Source organism: Medicago sativa, chromosome 4, assembly GCF_051527215.1.
Source record: "Medicago sativa cultivar Bolivia chromosome 4, Bolivia_mono, whole genome shotgun sequence".
Taxonomy (NCBI): domain Eukaryota; kingdom Viridiplantae; phylum Streptophyta; class Magnoliopsida; order Fabales; family Fabaceae; genus Medicago; species Medicago sativa.
Window position 1 is genome coordinate 13,547,208 of NC_140752.1, and position 23,542 is coordinate 13,570,749.

A 23,542-nucleotide genomic window follows, 5' to 3' on the forward strand; every position below is an offset into this window, starting at 1 on the left:
TACACAAACGAAAAAATTTGAACAAGTCTAAATATGATTTCGTAGTTATAACTAAAATCGTCTATTTTTAATTTAAAGAAAACGCCATGTGATATTATTTTATTTAAATTTGATAGAGCACATATCATCACAAGGAAGTATACATAACAAACAATATAGAGCATCGTTTTCCATTTCCAACTCTGTTGTATAATTCTTGTAATTTTTCTTTAAGAACAAGAAGGAGATGGCAACTTCATCATTGCAGCCAATGGAAGAATATAATTGATTAATGAAGATAATACAAAGCAATCAATTGTAGCATTTTCTAAGAGAATTAAATCACAGGGAAGAATATTAGAATTAATGTCAATTTTTTATGCAATCTATATAACAGGAATGTCATGCCATGGCAATAAGGCTTTCCATAAACAATACTGCAGTGTCAAAGTGATATCATATATATGATTCATTGGCTTTGTAAAATCCATTTCATGGTCAGTAAAATATTTTTTATCTTAAACAAGTCCTTATATTATATACATTCAACTGCAACTTTTACAATGCATTAATCATGTTTAATTTGATCGAAAACACCATGACACTGAATAGAATGTATATCAACTCTCATATGCTATTATGATGGATAAACTTTTACCTCTAAATCTTGAATTAGTGTAATAATTATGTTCATTTTGCCTTTACAAATTTGGAAGAAAAATACTGGAAATCACAGGGATTGGGTTAGACCTTCAAAATCTAAAACATAATAAGACTAAAAAAGTATATCATTAGGTAGACAATTTTATGAATGTTTATGTCAAATGGTATCAATATCTAGCTGACAATCAGAAAACCAAATTAAACAATTGTTTTACCAAATAGGAGAGAAATGAAGTTATTATTTTTTAAGTTATGAGCTTTTCGTTTCGGTTTCCAGTTTGATTATGATGTGTATATTTATAAATCAACTTATATATTTTTATCTCACAATGTCACTGTTTTATGTAAACTATATAGAATGTTTCTTCAAAAAGGAGTAAGCACAAAGTACAGCTTAAATAGAAATAGAAAACTTTATTTTTATAATTATCACTCCCTAGCACTAATATAACTATCACTACCTTAAAATTCTGTATGTCTGTCCTCTATCAGTTGCATATTCAAAATGCATCCTCCGGAAGATCCGACAGAGAATTTCGTCTACGAGTTTCCAATAACTTACTCTCCATTTCTTCCAAAACAAGAGGGGACCAATGATGATTCCGAGCCCAAAAATAAATCCCAACTCCACACTTAAAAAATTCCAGTCAATTGAACAAGCTAACCTTTCACATGCTGGCTGTAAGGGTAGCTCATCCTACTTTTTACCATTTGGTGTTTCATCCAATGGAGGACCATATAGCCCTTCATTTCCTTCAAATGAAGAAGCCTGAAATGACTGAAGTTGAGTACCTGTTGGATCTTCCCAACCAAATGATTGAAGGAAAGGTTCAAATACGAGAGGAACGACAAGCTTGCAAGTTGCACAGGTATTACACCAACCAAGGAGTTATTTGAGAGATCCAATGACTCCAATTGTTTCAGGTTTCCACTAGTTGATGGGATTTCACCAGAGATACCATTGTTTGAAAGGTTTAGAATATAGAGTGCTTTCAGTTCCATTAGATCCTTTGGTATTACTCCTTTAAAGTGATTGGATGAGAAATCAATGGTTGTGAAAATTGTCAAAATTTTAACCAAATCCATTTGTCGACCTTTACTCATAACTGTCACACTCTCCTGATAATAAAATCTATCACCGAAGCCGATAAACTTTGATGAAACATTATCATTGACATGCTTCATTTTTTTCAAGGTTCTGAAATATTTTTCCGGTAGTTCACCACTAAAACTGTTGAAAGCAATGTCCACAATTTGAATCATTTTGCATGGATTTTTTGCTTTTGAACATTGTAAGGTACCATGAAATTTGTTGTTTCGCAGTACTAGGACACTAAGTGTGGGTATGTTCTTCAGAAAGCATGGAAAGCGACCATCAATCTGATTCGTTCCGATGTCTAGTATCTCTAATTTGGAGCAGCGGGCAAGAGACTTGGGAACTGGCCCATGTAATAGATTACCATGGAGGTTCAAAGTCTCTAAAGCGCAAGAAGTGGGAAACTTATCTTCGATTTGCCCTTGGAGACTGTTCCTCCTCAAATCTAATATAATAAGGGTCTTAGTCATTGTCAGTAAACATGAGGGTATTTCTCGAGAAATGTGGTTGAAGGAAAGACCAAGCACTTGAAGATTTGAAGCATTGCATAGGAAATTAGGGATACTTCCGTGCAAATTATTGTGAGAAAGAGAGAGAGAGAGAAAATTTGTTACAGACTGGTCACTATTAATATCTTGTGGGATAACAGCGCTAAACTTGTTCATTGAGTAGTCCGCATAGTAAGTACATGGGATAACAGGTACTTGCCCTTGTAGTTGGTTGTTATGAAGATCAATAGAGTCCATAAAGGCAGAAGTTAGATTATGTAGAGGTCCTTCTAATTCTGTGAGAAAATTGTGTGAAATATTGAGGCTTTGAACACTGCTTAGTGTCCAAATCCAATTGGGCACTACTCCTTGCATTTGGTTAACTGAAAGGTCTAGATTGATGATTGGTTCATCAAAAAACTAGGGAAAGTTTTCAAGTTGCAGGATGTCAATGTTAGAAAGGTAATTTGGGGTAAGAAAGTTTGATCAGCATTTGCATCACTCACATTGATTGGTATGTTGTTGTATGAAAGGTCCAGTGAAGTTATATATCTAAGAGCCAAAATCTCATTGGGCAGTGACCCTGATAGATTATTTCTACTTAAATCAAGAATTTGAATTACAGAGGAAGACACGTTGATGAGTTCATCAAATTGATGTAGAATTTCTACATGTCATATAACTATGTACACGTGAGTATATATAGGATTGTTTTCCGCAGGGAGTTGCGTTAATCATAAGCATTTTTGATAGATTTTTAGCAAGTGTACTAAAAATGCATCGAAGTAATAAAATTTATAAGTTCGTATCCACAGGGACTGTTTCAATTTCTACTCGGCAAAAGCGTTAAAATAAAGGATGTATTAAATTCAATGGTGCCCTAGGCAGTTGGTTTGATTGCATAAAAATAAATAACAGAAAATAAAGATTTGTTTGGAAACTATAGAGATTAAAATGATTAGGTCTTTCGAATCAGTTAATTATCATTGTTTGGTAAATTGCACCTAGTCTCTACAATTATTCTCCTAGTCTCACGACAAATTAACAAAATAGTTTTGATCAATCCCTTGACTCAGAACACTCTTCTAAAGCTACAACACCCTAATCCCTTAAGTGAGTTCGTAACCGTTGAAGGCTATTATGAACGTTAATTTTTATGTCATAACCTAACAATCATCTATCCCTAGACTGACCCGTTAGATTAACCAGAATTATTAGATCCAATTCAATAACTAGGGTCAGTAGTCAATTGATATTTGAATTCAGTTTATATGTTATCAGTATACAAAAAGCATTAAGAACAAACAATTATGAATAAAACTAGGATTATAATTATATTGAAAAGAGTTTATACAATTACATGGTTCAAACAACTCAAATTAAAATCATCTCAGACCTAATCAAAGGAAATTAGCTAGACATGATGAAAGGGATAAACAACATAGTAAAAGAAAATAAACCGATAAAATTCCGTCGTTGTCGGCGTTGCTCCTCAAATTAATTTCAATCGCTACTGTTGATGAAGTTCTTCTATGTTCATGTGCCTTCCCCTCTCTCTCGTACGCGTGCGGCTTCTTTTTCTTTCAAAACCGTAATCTCCTGTATCAGCCGTCCTCTGTTTTTGCCAAAGCGTGATGCTTTTATATTTTCCCTGTACCGTTTTTCTTTCCAATTACCAAGTGTCTTTGCTTCATGTTTTAGCATTTCGGGTCAGCACCAACATTGGGTCAAAGGCCAAACTATTTATTCCAATGCATCCACTTGCTAAACATCACGTGGCCTATCAAGTATCAATGCATAAAGGCATAATTTTCCAATATCTTTACTATTTAGCCATATGCAACACCTTCTTTATCTCTTGTTTGATTACATGACCAATAATTATGATAATAAACCACAAACTTCAATCATTTTCCTACTTGACTCAATAAATAAGAATACGACATTTTATTTAAAACGACTCTAAATTAAATACTAAAATAATAATAATAGACTAAAAACTTAACTAAAAAGACTCTAAAAATAGTGAATGACTGACTGTCATCACAACCCCAAACTTGAACTGTTACTTGTCCTCAAGGAACAAACTTGTTAAATTGACAATCGACAGTAAATTAACAATTACCTGATCAAGCGATAGTACCCAAAAGTTCAACACCTTACTAGTTAAAGATGAGCTAGTTTGACTTGTAGGCATCCACCAATTCACAACTCCACGCAAAAATATGGAAGGGTTCACACATAGTCGACATGCAATCTACATATTACCATACGCTTGAAAATTTTCTAAACGTCAATCAAAATCAATGTCAATGCACACTTTGAGGTCTTTAAGGGTTATAACGGGGCTTAGGTGAAGGTGGGATAATATTTGGATAAGTAGGCTACACAAAATTTGAGTTAGGTATTCCTACGGAAGTTAAGCACAAAATTCAATCCAACACATTCATTCACCTAATAGAACAACAATTGCAAAGGTACTAGAGAATATTTATAACAGTTGGGACAATCGAGTTTGAAGTTACTCGGATTTTCAATGTTTTGTCCCTTTTTCATTATATTTTCATCATTCATTTTCATTTTTTTTTGATACACCATTTTTGTGTGTATTTTGCATGACAATTTCTTTATTTTGTTCTCTTATTCTCTAGTACCCCCACCCCAAACTTAATTGGTTGCAAATTCCAATAGCAACCCCAAACTTAATCTTTAGCAACATTCTACAATGCCTAACTCAGAAAAACAATAAGGGATAAATCCTAAAAGTCTCTAAGCTTGTAATGTAGTTTGTCATCGAACAAAAAGTTCTAATCCTACCGGCTCAAATTGGCTAAGAGAAGGATAAAATTTAACAATTAAAATCAGGGGTAGGCTTCAAAAGGCTCACAGGACCAAGCACTTTTGTCTCAGTGTGCTAATGACAAAGACCAATCAACAGTAGAGAAAAATCGCAAGTTCTAGAAATGTAGTTGCATGGAATAATCTAATATAAGTAAATTGAAAAATAAAATTTGGCAATGAACCTTATGGCTGAGATTTCTGGGAGTTGTGACTACCTATCTTGAACTGCCGTACACTTCGCATTTGAAATCACAAGTCACTCCTCCTTTTGAACTTTTGGAATACCACTTGAACAAACATTTGTTACTAAACTGGAAAAAGTCAAGTAAACAAGCAAATTCATCAATAACAAACATGTAAACAATTAAAGTTACAATAAATGAGAACTGACACAACTGACATCTGACAAAGACAAAAAATAATAACTGATGTGGACTCTGATTTTTTTTTTGTCCATCTTTTAACCCTTTTTTTTTTTTGCTTTTTTTTCATTTTTTTTCACTGAATAAAAATACCTGCAAAATAAAAAACATTAAAAAAAAAAGGATGGGTTGCCTCCCACCAAGCGCTTTCTTTTACGTCATTGAGCTTGACGCTTCAACCACTGTTAGGGTGGCAAAAATGACAGAAAAAATATATCATCTTTCTTCTTCCTCTTGTTTGGTAGGAATTCCATGAATTTCATAAAAAGAAGCAGATGCTCCCATGCGCTCACAGTTAAACCTTTGGAATTTAAGCTCTCCCACCTTAGAGAAGGACAAGCAACCATCTGCACACGAGTGATTTCCTTAACCCCTGTTTGTTCAGACTTCGGGAAAATGTCAACACTCCTCACTTTTGGATTTTCTTCCACCACAACCTTGTGACACTCAATCTCCATCTGAACCAGCTTCCTCTGAGACTCATGTGCTTTCTCAACAAGATCACCACACTGAACATTAAACTTCTCAAATGAAACTTGATTTGACACCAAGAAATCATCTAAAATATTCTGAAGTTGAGTATTGTAATCGATGTTGATCACCTTTTTCTTCCCTTCACAATTACTACCTGGTTGATTCGCCTCATAACGACCAGATCTCAAATTTAATATCGAGTCCAAATATTTTATCTTCAAAGATAGCATATACTTTTCATACTGCAACGTAACAATCTCTTCTGTGTCATAGAGGCGTAACCTGTCTACTAACCTGTCCATCATAGCTGCAAAACTTGGATAAACTTTTTAGTAGCACTGTACAATGAGAAAAAAACTAAAAGCATAAATCTATTTTTTTTCAATATATATACAAAAATAAATGTCAGAAATCCTAAATAAAAACAAAATTGCCAAGTTGAAATGATTTAACAGTCCCCGGCAATGGCGCCAAAAACTTGATAGATTTTTAGCAAGTGTACTAAAAATGCATCGAAGTAATAAAATTTATAAGTTCGTATCCACAGGGACTGTTTCAATTTCTACTCGGAAAAAGCGTTAAAATAAAGGATGTATTAAATTCAATGGTGCCCTAGGCAGTTGGTTTGATTGCATAAAAATAAATAACAGAAAATAAAGATTTGTTTGGAAACTATAGAGATTAAAATGATTAGGTCTTTCGAATCAGTTAATTATCATTGTTTGGTAAATTGCACCTAGTCTCTACAATTATTCTCCTAGTCTCACGACAAATTAACAAAATAGTTTTGATCAATCCCTTGACTCAGAACACTCTTCTAAAGCTACAACACCCTAATCCCTTAAGTGAGTTCGTAATCGTTGAAGGCTATTATGAACGTTAATTTTTATGTCATAACCTAACAATCATCTATCCCTAGACTGACCCGTTAGATTAACCAGAATTATTAGATCCAATTCAATAACTAGGGTCAGTAGTCAATTGATATTTGAATTCAGTTTATATGTTATCAGTATACAAAAAGCATTAAGAACAAACAATTATGAATAAATCTAGGATTATAATTATATTGAAAAGAGTTTATACAATTACATGGTTCAAACAACTCAAATTAAAATCATCTCAGACCTAATCAAAGGAAATTAGCTAGACATGATGAAAGGGATAAACAACATAGTAAAAGAAAATAAACCGATAAAATTCCGTCGTTGTCGGCGTTGCTCCTCAAATTAATTTCAATCGCTACTGTTGATGAAGTTCTTCTATGTTCATGTGCCTTCCCCTCTCTCTCGTACGCGTGCGGCTTCTTTTTCTTTCAAAACCGTAATCTCCTGTATCAGCCGTCCTCTGTTTTTGCCAAAGCGTGATGCTTTTATATTTTCCCTGTGCCGTTTTTCTTTCCAATTACCAAGTGTCTTTGCTTCATGTTTTAGCATTTCGGGTCAGCACCAACATTGGGTCAAAGGCCAAACTATTTATTCCAATGCATCCACTTGCTAAACATCACGTGGCCTATCAAGTATCAATGCATAAAGGCATAATTTTCCAATATCTTTACTATTTAGCCATATGCAACACCTTCTTTATCTCTTGTTTGATTACATGACCAATAATTATGATAATAAACCACAAACTTCAATCATTTTCCTACTTGACTCAATAAATAAGAATACGACATTTTATTTAAAACGACTCTAAATTAAATACTAAAATAATAATAATAGACTAAAAACTTAACTAAAAAGACTCTAAAAATAGTGAATGACTGACTGTCATCACAACCCCAAACTTGAACTGTTACTTGTCCTCAAGGAACAAACTTGTTAAATTGACAATCGACAGTAAATTAACAATTACCTGATCAAGCGATAGTACCCAAAAGTTCAACACCTTACTAGTTAAAGATGAGCTAGTTTGACTTGTAGGCATCCACCAATTCACAACTCCACGCAAAAATATGGAAGGGTTCACACATAGTCGACATGCAATCTACATATTACCATACGCTTGAAAATTTTCTAAACGTCAATCAAAATCAATGTCAATGCACACTTTGAGGTCTTTAAGGGTTATAACGGGGCTTAGGTGAAGGTGGGATAATATTTGGATAAGTAGGCTACACAAAATTTGAGTTAGGTATTCCTACGGAAGTTAAGCACAAAATTCAATCCAACACATTCATTCACCTAATAGAACAACAATTGCAAAGGTACTAGAGAATATTTATAACAGTTGGGACAATCGAGTTTGAAGTTACTCGGATTTTCAATGTTTTGTCCCTTTTTCATTATATTTTCATCATTCATTTTCATTTTTTTTTGATACACCATTTGTGTGTGTATTTTGCATGACAATTTCTTTATTTTGTTCTCTTATTCTCTAGTACCCCCACCCCAAACTTAATTGGTTGCAAATTCCAATAGCAACCCCAAACTTAATCTTTAGCAACATTCTACAATGCCTAACTCAGAAAAACAATAAGGGATAAATCCTAAAAGTCTCTAAGCTTGTAATGTAGTTTGTCATCGAACAAAAAGTTCTAATCCTACCGGCTCAAATTGGCTAAGAGAAGGATAAAATTTAACAATTAAAATCAGGGTAGGCTTCAAAAGGCTCACAGGACCAAGCACTTTTGTCTCAGTGTGCTAATGACAAAGACCAATCAACAGTAGAGAAAAATCGCAAGTTCTAGAAATGTAGTTGCATGGAATAATCTAATATAAGTAAATTGAAAAATAAAATTTGGCAATGAACCTTATGGCTGAGATTTCTGGGAGTTGTGACTACCTATCTTGAACTGCCGTACACTTCGCATTTGAAATCACAAGTCACTCCTCCTTTTGAACTTTTGGAATACCACTTGAACAAACATTTGTTACTAAACTGGAAAAAGTCAAGTAAACAAGCAAATTCATCAATAACAAACATGTAAACAATTAAAGTTACAATAAATGAGAACTGACACAACTGACATCTGACAAAGACAAAAAATAATAACTGATGTGGACTCTGATTTTTTTTTTTTGTCCATCTTTTCACCCTTTTTTTTTTTGCTTTTTTTTCATTTTTTTTCACTGAATAAAAATACCTGCAAAATAAAAAACATTAAAAAAAAAAGGATGGGTTGCCTCCCACCAAGCGCTTTCTTTTACGTCATTGAGCTTGACGCTTCAACCACTGTTAGGGTGGCAAAAATGACAGAAAAAATATATCATCTTTCTTCTTCCTCTTGTTTGGTAGGAATTCCATGAATTTCATAAAAAGAAGCAGATGCTCCCATGCGCTCACAGTTAAACCTTTGGAATTTAAGCTCTCCCACCTTAGAGAAGGACAAGCAACCATCTGCACACGAGTGATTTCCTTAACCCCTGTTTGTTCAGACTTCGGGAAAATGTCAACACTCCTCACTTTTGGATTTTCTTCCACCACAACCTTGTGACACTCAATCTCCATCTGAACCAGCTTCCTCTGAGACTCATGTGCTTTCTCAACAAGATCACCACACTGAACATTAAACTTCTCAAATGAAACTTGATTTGACACCAAGAAATCATCTAAAATATTCTGAAGTTGAGTATTGTAATCGATGTTGATCACCTTTTTCTTCCCTTCACAATTACTACCTGGTTGATTCGCCTCATAACGACCAGATCTCAAATTTAATATCGAGTCCAAATATTTTATCTTCAAAGATAGCATATACTTTTCATACTGCAACGTAACAATCTCTTCTGTGTCATAGAGGCGTAACCTATCTACTAACCTGTCCATCATAGCTGCAAAACTTGGATAAACTTTTTAGTAGCACTGTACAATGAGAAAAAAACTAAAAGCATAAATCTATTTTTTTTTCAATATATATACAAAAATAAATGTCAGAAATCCTAAATAAAAACAAAATTGCCAAGTTGAAATGATTTAACAGTCCCCGGCAACGGCGCCAAAAACTTGATAGATTTTTAGCAAGTGTACTAAAAATGCATCGAAGTAATAAAATTTATAAGTTCGTATCCACAGGGACTGTTTCAATTTCTACTCGGAAAAAGCGTTAAAATAAAGGATGTATTAAATTCAATGGTGCCCTAGGCAGTTGGTTTGATTGCATAAAAATAAATAACAGAAAATAAAGATTTGTTTGGAAACTATAGAGATTAAAATGATTAGGTCTTTCGAATCAGTTAATTATCATTGTTTGGTAAATTGCACCTAGTCTCTACAATTATTCTCCTAGTCTCACGACAAATTAACAAAATAGTTTTGATCAATCCCTTGACTCAGAACACTCTTCTAAAGCTACAACACCCTAATCCCTTAAGTGAGTTCGTAATCGTTGAAGGCTATTATGAACGTTAATTTTTATGTCATAACCTAACAATCATCTATCCCTAGACTGACCCGTTAGATTAACCAGAATTATTAGATCCAATTCAATAACTAGGGTCAGTAGTCAATTGATATTTGAATTCAGTTTATATGTTATCAGTATACAAAAAGCATTAAGAACAAACAATTATGAATAAATCTAGGATTATAATTATATTGAAAAGAGTTTATACAATTACATGGTTCAAACAACTCAAATTAAAATCATCTCAGACCTAATCAAAGGAAATTAGCTAGACATGATGAAAGGGATAAACAACATAGTAAAAGAAAATAAACCGATAAAATTCCGTCGTTGTCGGCGTTGCTCCTCAAATTAATTTCAATCGCTACTGTTGATGAAGTTCTTCTATGTTCATGTGCCTTCCCCTCTCTCTCGTACGCGTGCGGCTTCTTTTTCTTTCAAAACCGTAATCTCCTGTATCAGCCGTCCTCTGTTTTTGCCAAAGCGTGATGCTTTTATATTTTCCCTGTGCCGTTTTTCTTTCCAATTACCAAGTGTCTTTGCTTCATGTTTTAGCATTTCGGGTCAGCACCAACATTGGGTCAAAGGCCAAACTATTTATTCCAATGCATCCACTTGCTAAACATCACGTGGCCTATCAAGTATCAATGCATAAAGGCATAATTTTCCAATATCTTTACTATTTAGCCATATGCAACACCTTCTTTATCTCTTGTTTGATTACATGACCAATAATTATGATAATAAACCACAAACTTCAATCATTTTCCTACTTGACTCAATAAATAAGAATACGACATTTTATTTAAAACGACTCTAAATTAAATACTAAAATAATAATAATAGACTAAAAACTTAACTAAAAAGACTCTAAAAATAGTGAATGACTGACTGTCATCACAACCCCAAACTTGAACTGTTACTTGTCCTCAAGGAACAAACTTGTTAAATTGACAATCGACAGTAAATTAACAATTACCTAATCAAGCGATAGTACCCAAAAGTTCAACACCTTACTAGTTAAAGATGAGCTAGTTTGACTTGTAGGCATCCACCAATTCACAACTCCACGCAAAAATATGGAAGGGTTCACACATAGTCGACATGCAATCTACATATTACCATACGCTTGAAAATTTTCTAAACGTCAATCAAAATCAATGTCAATGCACACTTTGAGGTCTTTAAGGGTTATAACGGGGCTTAGGTGAAGGTGGGATAATATTTGGATAAGTAGGCTACACAAAATTTGAGTTAGGTATTCCTACGGAAGTTAAGCACAAAATTCAATCCAACACATTCATTCACCTAATAGAACAACAATTGCAAATGTACTAGAGAATATTTATAACAGTTGGGACAATCGAGTTTGAAGTTACTCGGATTTTCAATGTTTTGTCCCTTTTTCATTATATTTTCATCATTCATTTTCATTTTTTTTTGATACACCATTTTTGTGTGTATTTTGCATGACAATTTCTTTATTTTGTTCTCTTATTCTCTAGTACCCCCACCCCAAACTTAATTGGTTGCAAATTCCAATAGCAACCCCAAACTTAATCTTTAGCAACATTCTACAATGCCTAACTCAGAAAAACAATAAGGGATAAATCCTAAAAGTCTCTAAGCTTGTAATGTAGTTTGTCATCGAACAAAAAGTTCTAATCCTACCGGCTCAAATTGGCTAAGAGAAGGATAAAATTTAACAATTAAAATCAGGGTAGGCTTCAAAAGGCTCACAGGACCAAGCACTTTTGTCTCAGTGTGCTAATGACAAAGACCAATCAACAGTAGAGAAAAATCGCAAGTTCTAGAAATGTAGTTGCATGGCATAATCTAATATAAGTAAATTGAAAAATAAAATTTGGCAATGAACCTTATGGCTGAGATTTCTGGGAGTTGTGACTACCTATCTTGAACTGCCGTACACTTCGCATTTGAAATCACAAGTCACTCCTCCTTTTGAACTTTTGGAATACCACTTGAACAAACATTTGTTACTAAACTGGAAAAAGTCAAGTAAACAAGCAAATTCATCAATAACAAACATGTAAACAATTAAAGTTACAATAAATGAGAACTGACACAACTGACATCTGACAAAGACAAAAAATAATAACTGATGTGGACTCTGATTTTTTTTTTTTGTCCATCTTTTCACCCTTTTTTTTTTTGCTTTTTTTTCATTTTTTTTCACTGAATAAAAATACCTGCAAAATAAAAAACATTAAAAAAAAAAGGATGGGTTGCCTCCCACCAAGCGCTTTCTTTTACGTCATTGAGCTTGACGCTTCAACCACTGTTAGGGTGGCAAAAATGACAGAAAAAATATATCATCTTTCTTCTTCCTCTTGTTTGGTAGGAATTCCATGAATTTCATAAAAAGAAGCAGATGCTCCCATGCGCTCACAGTTAAACCTTTGGAATTTAAGCTCTCCCACCTTAGAGAAGGACAAGCAACCATCTGCACACGAGTGATTTCCTTAACCCCTGTTTGTTCAGACTTCGGGAAAATGTCAACACTCCTCACTTTTGGATTTTCTTCCACCACAACCTTGTGACACTCAATCTCCATCTGAACCAGCTTCCTCTGAGACTCATGTGCTTTCTCAACAAGATCACCACACTGAACATTAAACTTCTCAAATGAAACTTGATTTGACACCAAGAAATCATCTAAAATATTCTGAAGTTGAGTATTGTAATCGATGTTGATCACCTTTTTCTTCCCTTCACAATTACTACCTGGTTGATTCGCCTCATAACGACCAGATCTCAAATTTAATATCGAGTCCAAATATTTTATCTTCAAAGATAGCATATATTTTTCATACTGCAACGTAACAATCTCTTCTGTGTCATAGAGGCGTAACCTGTCTACTAACCTGTCCATCATAGCTGCAAAACTTGGATAAACTTTTTAGTAGCACTGTACAATGAGAAAAAAACTAAAAGCATAAATCTATTTTTTTTCAATATATATACAAAAATAAATGTCAGAAATCCTAAATAAAAACAAAATTGCCAAGTTGAAATGATTTAACAGTCCCCGGCAACGGCGCCAAAAACTTGATAGATTTTTAGCAAGTGTACTAAAAATGCATCGAAGTAATAAAATTTATAAGTTCGTATCCACAGGGACTGTTTCAATTTCTACTCGGCAAAAGCGTTAAAATAAAGGATGTATTAAATTCAATGGTGCCCTAGGCAGTTGGTTTGATTGCATAAAAATAAATAACAGAAAATAAAGATTTGTTTGGAAACTATAGAGATTAAAATGATTAGGTCTTTCGAATCAGTTAATTATCATTGTTTGGTAAATTGCACCTAGTCTCTACAATTATTCTCCTAGTCTCACGACAAATTAACAAAATAATTTTGATCAATCCCTTGACTCAGAACACTCTTCTAAAGCTACAACACCCTAATCCCTTAAGTGAGTTCGTAATCGTTGAAGGCTATTATGAACGTTAATTTTTATGTCATAACCTAACAATCATCTATCCCTAGACTGACCCGTTAGATTAACCAGAATTATTAGATCCAATTCAATAACTAGGGTCAGTAGTCAATTGATATTTGAATTCAGTTTATATGTTATCAGTATACAAAAAGCATTAAGAACAAACAATTATGAATAAATCTAGGATTATAATTATATTGAAAAGAGTTTATACAATTACATGGTTCAAACAACTCAAATTAAAATCATCTCAGACCTAATCAAAGGAAATTAGCTAGACATGATGAAAGGGATAAACAACATAGTAAAAGAAAATAAACCGATAAAATTCCGTCGTTGTCGGCGTTGCTCCTCAAATTAATTTCAATCGCTACTGTTGATGAAGTTCTTCTATGTTCATGTGCCTTCCCCTCTCTCTCGTACGCGTGCGGCTTCTTTTTCTTTCAAAACCGTAATCTCCTGTATCAGCCGTCCTCTGTTTTTGCCAAAGCGTGATGCTTTTATATTTTCCCTGTGCCGTTTTTCTTTCCAATTACCAAGTGTCTTTGCTTCATGTTTTAGCATTTCGGGTCAGCACCAACATTGGGTCAAAGGCCAAACTATTTATTCCAATGCATCCACTTGCTAAACATCACGTGGCCTATCAAGTATCAATGCATAAAGGCATAATTTTCCAATATCTTTACTATTTAGCCATATGCAACACCTTCTTTATCTCTTGTTTGATTACATGACCAATAATTATGATAATAAACCACAAACTTCAATCATTTTCCTACTTGACTCAATAAATAAGAATATGACATTTTATTTAAAACGACTCTAAATTAAATACTAAAATAATAATAATAGACTAAAAACTTAACTAAAAAGACTCTAAAAATAGTGAATGACTGACTGTCATCAATTTTCACAATATTTCACATTAAGGTATCGTTTATAAAATGTTTGTTTGTAACACTATATCCAAAAATGACATAAAAGTAAAAACGAGAGAAGATCGAACTATTTCGCTTGCGGTATAAGATAACGAGCAAGCATAACAGCAGCAATCTCTCGATCGATTAACAGACTCTAGCTTTATAACCAATATTATTACAATCATTTCTACAACATCCTTCGTGTCCAAAGCGACATCGTTATTTCTAAGTTAGCGTTTAAACATTCGTGTCCAAATCCCTTAAACGATAACAAAGTCGATCGGATAACTTAATCGACCGTGTCCAGCCTGATTAAGTATCCGAAAGCATTAAATTCTTGATTAAAAGTAATTATCAAAGGTTTAGTCAAGAATGATATAACTTAAGATAGATTGTTATTCTAGTTCTAGATTCAAGAGTTCGTGTCCAAATCATCTTGAATCTCATTGAAAGCATTAAACATAAGAATAACAACAATATTGAATCATTAAGCTAGAACCTTATACATTAAAAGATCAAAAGACTACATAATAGCTTGTTTGTTACCTCAATACTACAAAGTAGATGATAGCTACACATAGACATGTATACTATGCAAAGGATGAAGGAAAGATGAAGATTCCATGTCAAGATCCTTTGTGTCCAAAGTGATCTTGAGTTGAATCTACTCCTAAACCACTTGCTTTGTGTTTCTCTCTTGGAAATAGCTCTGACCTCTCTCTTAGAATGTATGAAAATATCAATGGAATAGTGAATGACCTAAAAGAGAGGAAAAAATGCTATTTAAAGGGCCTGTGTTTTTACACCTGCGCTAATAGCGAAATATACGCTAATAGCGCAGTGTGGCGGTTTAAGTTTGTGGCCAATGGGATTGTGCCACGTTGGTCTTGCCTTGCTTCTACGCTCCAGCTATGCTAATGGCGTGTCTCTCTGGAGCTTTTACGCTAATAACGTATCTCACGCTAATAGCGTATTTCTTCATGACCAGCTTCGCTCCAAGTACGCTAATGGCGTAGCTCTCTGGAGCTTGTACTCTAATAGCTCAGTATACGCTAATAGCGTATTCTTCAAGAGTGCTCCAGGATTTCGCTCCAGGTACGCTATTGGCGTATCTCTCTGGACTTTGGCATCTCTTGATCACGCTAATAGCGTAGATCACGCTAATAGCGTATGGCTTTGAACTTTGACGTTTCTTGCTCCTTGCTTGTATTTTCCTGCACAAAAAGGGTAGAATAAGGCTCAAAAGCACAAATGACATATTTGCATAATATTTGGAGTTTTCCATGGAGAATCTTGCAAAACAAGTCACTAAAATGCCTAAACTACCACATGAAATATATCACTTTTGAACACTTATCAAACTCTCCCCAACTTGGCTTTTTGTTTGTCCTCAAACAAATCAATCGAAAAGGAAACTTACAAGGCTTTGGACAAGGTTTTCAACAGGGTGTCAAACAATTCAAAACAAAAATTTTCAAATGGTGATTCAAATATGATCGCGCGGGCAAGCATGAAGTCCTCCGCTACTCTAGATGCAAACTAAGGATGTGAAACTAGTCCTAAACACAAAGTATATATCATAAAATTCAAAACATAAACATAACTAACTATGAACCACACCTAACACACTTCTTTAAAAGTAAATGAAATACTATGATAACAACAAGCGAGGGCAATGAACACACATCCAACAATCATGCTAACTGATAGACTTTTTAGCAAGTGTACTAAAAATGAATCGAAGTAATAAAATAAGTTTGTATCCACGAGGACTGTATTAATCTCAATTCAGCAATAAGGTTAATATTTAGGATGTGTAAAATATTTTGTTTGCCACTAGGCAGTAGACTTGATTGTATAAAATTAAATAACAGAAAATAAAGATTGGTTTGGAAAATATAGAGATAAAAAGTGATCAGGTCTTTCGAATCAATTAATTATCGCTGTTTGGTAAATTGCACCTAGTCTCTACAATTATTCTCCTAGACTCACGACAAATTAACAAACTAGTTTTGATCAATCCCTTGACTCAGAACACACTTCTAAAGCTACAACACCCTAATCCCTTGGGTGAGTTCGTAACCGTTGAAGGCTTTATGAACGTTAATTTTTATGTCATAACCTAACAATCATCTATCCCTAGACTGACCCGTTAGATTAACCATAATTATTAGATCCAATTCAATAGCTAGGGTCAGTAGTCAACTGATATTTGAATTCAGTTTATATGTGATCAGTATACAAAAAGCATTAAGAGCAAACAATTCTGAATAAAACTAGGATTATAGTTGTATTGAATAGAGTTTATACAATCACATGTTCAAACAGCTCCAATTAAAATCATCTCAGACCTAATCAAAGAAAATTAGTTAGACATGATCAAAGGAATAAACAACATAAGTAAAGAAAATAATAGAACTCCGATGTCACCGGCTTTGCACTCGGTATCTTTTCAATCGCTACTGATGTCTTCTTCCAATTAGCATGTGCCTCTCCTCTCCTTCTTTTTGTCTCGTACTGCGTACTGCTCTTTCTTCCCAAACCGTGAATCACTTTGTGCCAAAATGTGAATTTCTTTTTATTCTGCCAATCTGTTGTTATCTATCTCTTATGATGTGCAGCGCCCAATTTATAAGCTTCCTTGTGACCTAGTTCCATTATCCCAAACAAAATCAAATGATCTCAAGGCCTTTTCTATTGGGCCAATGTTCAGTCACGTTCTTTTTGCTCTTCAGCCCTCCACATTGCTTTCTCTTTAAATAACAATAGCTAATAATAATATTTGACACAATACATTAAAAATGACAATTTATTTAAAAAGACTCTAAACTAAATAATAAATTAATAAAAATAGACCAAAAACTTAACTAAAAAGACTATAAAAATAGTGAATGAATGACTGTCATCACTAACATCCTGATTAAGTTAGGTGTCCATCCAAATATCGTTTCAAAAAGCACAAAAGCATGGATCAAAAGGTCTTTCAAGGGTTATAACTTGGCCGGGCTACAAATGAAATGTCATATGTGGGGCAATTGATCAGAAAGCCTATCAAAGAGGAACATTCTTTGTAACACAACTTGAAATCCATAATCTTCCCTACCAATAATTACAACCTTTGGTGATAAACAATCAAACCAATAACCTTGACAACTTATTCTATTTTTGATTTTTTTTTTCTTTCTTTTTCTTCTTTTTCTTTTCTTTTCTTTTCTTTTTCAAATGTACAACTTTTTCTTTGGTTCAATGTTGTCAGGTTATTTTAACAATTTCACCAGAAACTTGACATATAATGCCTCCTTTTCTCCCCAACTTGAATACAACAAAACTCTAATTGAATGTTCCCCTATCCCAAGGCAAGGGACAAAGTGCAATAAGGTTAAGGGTTCAACAAAGTAAAAATATCAAAGTCCTATAAGAGTCAAGCATGAACTGGATTTTTGAAAAATTTCAGGCAAATTCAATGAGCATTGTGCTTATGAATATTGACAGTTCATGTTTGAGGACTTGATTCATTTGGCTCAGATTGGGGTATCAGATACTCGCTCTTCTCACAGGTAGGCTTTATGTGGTCAATTCGGTTAATCTCAATTCAAAAAGTGTCTTGATCCTTTCCATGCTTTCAAACAATTCAAAATAATTATCAGATTTAACATAACAAAAACAAGTTAGACGGTGATTATCGGTCTCCAGCATATATATACAACAGATTGAAGCTACCTCACATTTATGTTAAGTACTAACTGGTTCAAAAATATTTATGTTTATGACAAGAATTAAATGAGATATATTTTGTGCAAAGTACAAGTTTCAAATTCTTATTAAAACCTAGAATAACAGGAAACCAATACCTTGGCTTTACGCTTTCTCACAAGTAACATCATTATCACTCACCTGCTTTTGCTCAAACATGGCTCCATGGAGCACTTTAAAATTTATTGTTCATGAGCAATTTTCTTTTGAGAGACACAAGCAAGATTTAAACAAAAATTATTCATCCAAAACATAAGTTAAAACCCACAAGATAAGTTATTAAACCAAAACATAAAGTAACAAATTATCAAATCGAGCACTAAAAACCACAGTGCTCGAAGAGTACAAAATACAACCAAGTTAACATAAGTTCCAACATAAAATAAAAAAAAAATAGAGTTCGAAAGCAGAAATAAAAACATCACTAAAAACCCAATGAATGGTCACTGATCATCATCTGCGTCGTCCATGTCAAGATCCACATCCACATCTTCACCTCCAGCATCATCATCAGGTGTAGCCTCATCATCCACAGCATCTGCCACCCCCACATAAGGACCTGGCCTGCCCTCAGGCCAGTGAACATAGCTCTGGTACTGGTCAGGTGTCATAACCGGGTAATCAGCATTTCCCGGATACATGTGAGCATTATAAAATTCCTGATGAATGCCCATGTTGCTCCTATAAATTGCCTCATTCTGATCCATTATGAAGCTGTTCTGGTCCCGCACATACTGGTTGTGCATCTGCTGCTCCAGCATGAAAGTCTGCAAACCTGAAAAATCAAAGGAACCAGTGCCCTCAGATGGGCCACCCTCATCATCCGAAAAGTGGTACTGGGCGCACCTCTGCTCTCTCTTCTCTCAGGTACGAATAGAAGTGTCAGTAATTGTCCCTTCAATGTCTTCATTAAAGGGTCCAGAAATGGTCACTCCATGGGCCTTCAGCAAGGCCATGATAAGTCCCGGATAGAACAATGCAACCTTCTTCGCACCTGTGGCAACCTTCAACGCCACAACTTTCATCTCATTGGCTATGATGCGAGCAATATCAACCTGCACTCCTTTCATAATACACCAAATGAGTGGTAGAACGGCCTTTGGGTCATCGGATGTGTTGGCTCTGGGTAAAGCATTATGGACAAGAAATTGGAACACTAAGCAGACCTTAGCATTCATATCTTTGGTGAGAGCATGCTTGATCTCTCCCTTGTCATTCTTCACAAAGTACCTACCCTTGTTCATGATGTCCCTCTGAATTTGCTCATACGTCCAGCTTCCTTGAGCATTTTTCCTAGCATAAGTACACAAGGTGGGCACATTTGGATCAGGTGATGGCTCAAGGTCTAAGGGATTGTCGAGGAAATCATTAATTGAATCCCTATCAAATGGGATTTGCTTCCCTCTTACATGGGAAGTCCAGGAAAAAGCATCAGCAAGTGTGGTGGGTGAGGCATCAGGAACAGCATTGCAATAGAACTCCTTGACTAGGTCAGTGTTAATTTCAGTTGCGGGAACGAGGAGTTTGTTCCACTTGCGACCAGTGAAAATGTGGAGGAAATTTGAGTGTTCACCACCTGGGTGAATGTCAATTGTTTTCTCATGCCAGGTTTTATATTGTGCCATCTTTTTGAACCTGACAGAGTGGGCAGGTGTGGGAAAACGGCTAGGGGTAACAGGTGTGGCTGAGGTGGAGGCAGATTTGCCTCTAGGACGTTTGGTCCCGGTAGTTTTTTTCGGCGTTCTTAGGTGCCATCTGCAAAATAACCAGGAAATACCAACATATTGTATAGAAAATATTAGAACAAATTGCAATTGGTCAATTAAAAACATCAAAAATTTTGAAAATCTGGGCAAGTCTGAAGAACCACGCTAATAGCGCCTGTCACGCTAATAGCGAAATTTTCTGGAAAAATTTCGCTATTAGCAAAAATTTCGCTATTAGCGTATTTTTTCGTACCTGCATTTTTCAAATTTTCAAAATTCTTGTTCCTGCAATTTCACAGCACATACCAGCATATTTCAACCCTAGGTTTCATCCTATGTCTCAACAACACAATATAATCATGAAAAGGAATCAAAATTACAACATTGGCACACAAATCATTCAAACCCTTGTTTTATTGAAAAATATACAAATGGGTTTTAGATTCAAAAAGAATGTTTGTTGCATGTGGGTTATGATTCTTGTTCCTTTTCAAACTATAATCAATGAAGAACAATCTCTAATCACAAAGCAAAAACTCTAACCCTAACCTAACCATTGCTAATCATGTGAAAACATGTATTTTTCAATTCAAGAACAAAGAAAGGATGGAGAATCAAACCTGTCAGTGCAGTGATAAGATGCAAGCAAGAAGGAATGATGCAAGAATGAATGCTTGACTTGAATGTGAAATGGGTTTGATTTTTAGGGTTAGTGTGTGAGAGAGAGAAGTTTTTGTGTGTGTTTATGAGAAAAGGGAGAAAAGAAACCGTGAAAATGGGAATGAAGAGTGGGTTATGGGAAGTTAAGGAAAGTTATTCCCCTTGGGCCCACAAAATTTTTTCCAACACGCCAAAACTACGCTATTAGCGCAACTCTCTGGAGCTTCCACGCTAATAGCGAAAATTACGCTAATGGCGTGAGGCTTCAGGATCAGTTTTTCAAAGTTGTTTCATTTTCGCTTTCAATGCTTATGTACTACTACTATATGCAATAAGCATAAAAATACTTACAAAACTGGGTGTGCCTCCCAGCAAGAGCTTGTTTTACGTCATGAGGTTGACGCATTTATCTTGAAGAAATCATGGTTCGATTAGTGAAATCATCGACATACTCCGATCAATTTCACCACCGAAATAGGGATTAAGCCTTTGCCCATTAACTGTCCAGCTGTTTTTTGTGACTGGATCCTCAAGTTCAACAGCTCCATATGGTTTGACCTCTTTAACCATGAAAGGTCCGGACCACTTAGACTTTAATTTGACCGGAAACAGTCTTAGTCTTGAATTAAAAAGTAACACCATTTGCCCTGGCATGAATTGTCTTTGGATGATCTTCTTATCATGATATTTATTGGTCCGTTCTTTGTAAAGCTTTGAAGACTCATAAGCTTGATTTCTCAATTCTTCAAGCTCATGCATTTGAACTTTTCGTCTTTCATCGGCCTTCTCTTGATCAAAATTTAGGAACTTCAGTGCCCAAAATGCTTTGTGTTCAAGCTCAACCGGTAAGTGACAAGATTTGCCATAGACCATTTGAAAGGGAGTGAGGCCTATAGGAGACTTGTAAGCAGTCCTATATGCCCACAAAGCTTCATCAAGTTTAGCCGACCAATCCTTCCGAGATGTAGAGACCGTCTTCTCAAGTATTCGTTTGACCTCCCGGTTGGTAACTTCGGCTTGTCCATTTGTTTGCGGATGATACGGTGATGCTACCTTGCGTATTGCAGCTCTTTATATTTCTTCGATTGAGCATGTGGGTATGGTAAGCGTTGAGCCACCACTTGCTTCTCAACTTCTTCTTTTCTTGCCTTTATCTTGCCCCACATCTTTCTTCTTCCTCTTCATCTCCTCTTGTTCAACTAGTTTTCTTTTTTCATTTTTTCTTTTTCAACTAATTCTTCTTTATTTTCTATGTACACATCCTTCTCTATCTCCACAACATCCTCCTCGAACTTCATTAGATCCTCCTCATTAACAACTTCTTCATCCTTCTTTTCAACTACAATCTCTTCACCTACCCCTTTACCGATCACTCTACCACTCCGTGTTGCAATAGCTTTTGACTGCTATGCTTTGTTATGCTCCTTAGGATTTGGTTGAGTGTTGGCGGTGAAAGTTCCCACTTGCGGATTACCTTGAGCCATTTGTTGTGCTAATTGACCAACTTACGTTTCAAGGACTTTGATTGACGCGTCGGTATTCTTCTGATTAGCCATTGACATTTGTATAAATTGCTTCAAAGTCTCGTCGGTGCTTTGGGAATTGTTAGGTTGTTGGGGGTTATTTTGTGGTAGGAAATGATATTGGTTGTTGAAAGGTTGTTGGAATTGAGGGTACCGTTGTTGGTAGAAGTTGGATTGTGGATATTGGTAGTTATTGTTGTAAGGGGTTCTCCATGGTCTTTGAAAGTTTTGGTTACCCGGATATCTTCCTTGAAAGTTGGAAGTACCCGGATTTTGGGCTTGTTGTGAGGTTCCGGCTTGTTGTGGTTTGTTAGGTCTTTGTTGTTGGTTTCCCACATAATTTACCTCTTCTTCTTCAAAAGAACCAGGTGCGGGACAATAGCCGGTGGGATGATCTCCCGTGCAAAGCTCACATGTGTTAACATGTTCTCTTCCTCATCTTCCTTCATACCAAGAGTACCGGCGGTAACATAGAAGTTTGTGAGATGCTTGTAAGGGTCTTCATGATCCATTCCAGTGAAAGGGTTTTTAGTAATCAAATGTATCAACCCCGATTTCAACTCGACTTGCTTGGTATTTTGATTACCAAGGCTAGCAAGCCTTCTTGGACTAACCCAACATGGGAGAGCATTCTCATCTTGATTTTCATTAGCCATAACTTCACTTGTTTCCCTTTCCGGTGATGATGGTGGAGTCAAGTGTAGAGAACCACTCGGAGATAGTATATGAACCGAACCCGAAAGAGAATGAATAGAACTAGATGAGTCCGGCTGAGCCAGCCTGGCTAGTCTCTTAGCTTCCTTTGCTTGTGCCTTAAGTAACCTATGATAGAGCCAAACCGCAAGTGCACGGCCTATCGAAGTAATAGTAGTAAGTAAAAGTATCGTTCCGCTAGGGAGTTGTTCAACTTAATTAACCTTTAGTGAATGATTAGAGGGAGAGAAAGTTTAGTAAAAAGGGGTTTTGATTGCTGAAGATAAAAACAATATTAATAAAAAGCCTCGGGATCATTGGTTCATCATAATGACAAATCCTTCACTAGACAAGACCTAAACATCTAATTTCATGGTTTACACACTAATTTCTAAAGACCGGTTTCCCTTAGCCCCTCACCTTTCCGATGAAAGTCCGGTGAGAGTTTACTTCTAGCAACCAAGCCTATTTCGCTGACATGATTACTAGAAGATGCATAGAGGATTGAAACTA

The 23,542-nt window shown here is 35.2% G+C and overlaps 1 pseudogene; it reads right to left on the reverse strand.

Moving 5' to 3' along the window:
• Positions 1–1,099: 1,099 nt before the first annotated feature.
• LOC146926491 (receptor-like protein 7) overlaps positions 1,100–23,542 on the reverse strand; it is a 32,443-nt pseudogene continuing 10,000 nt past the window's right edge.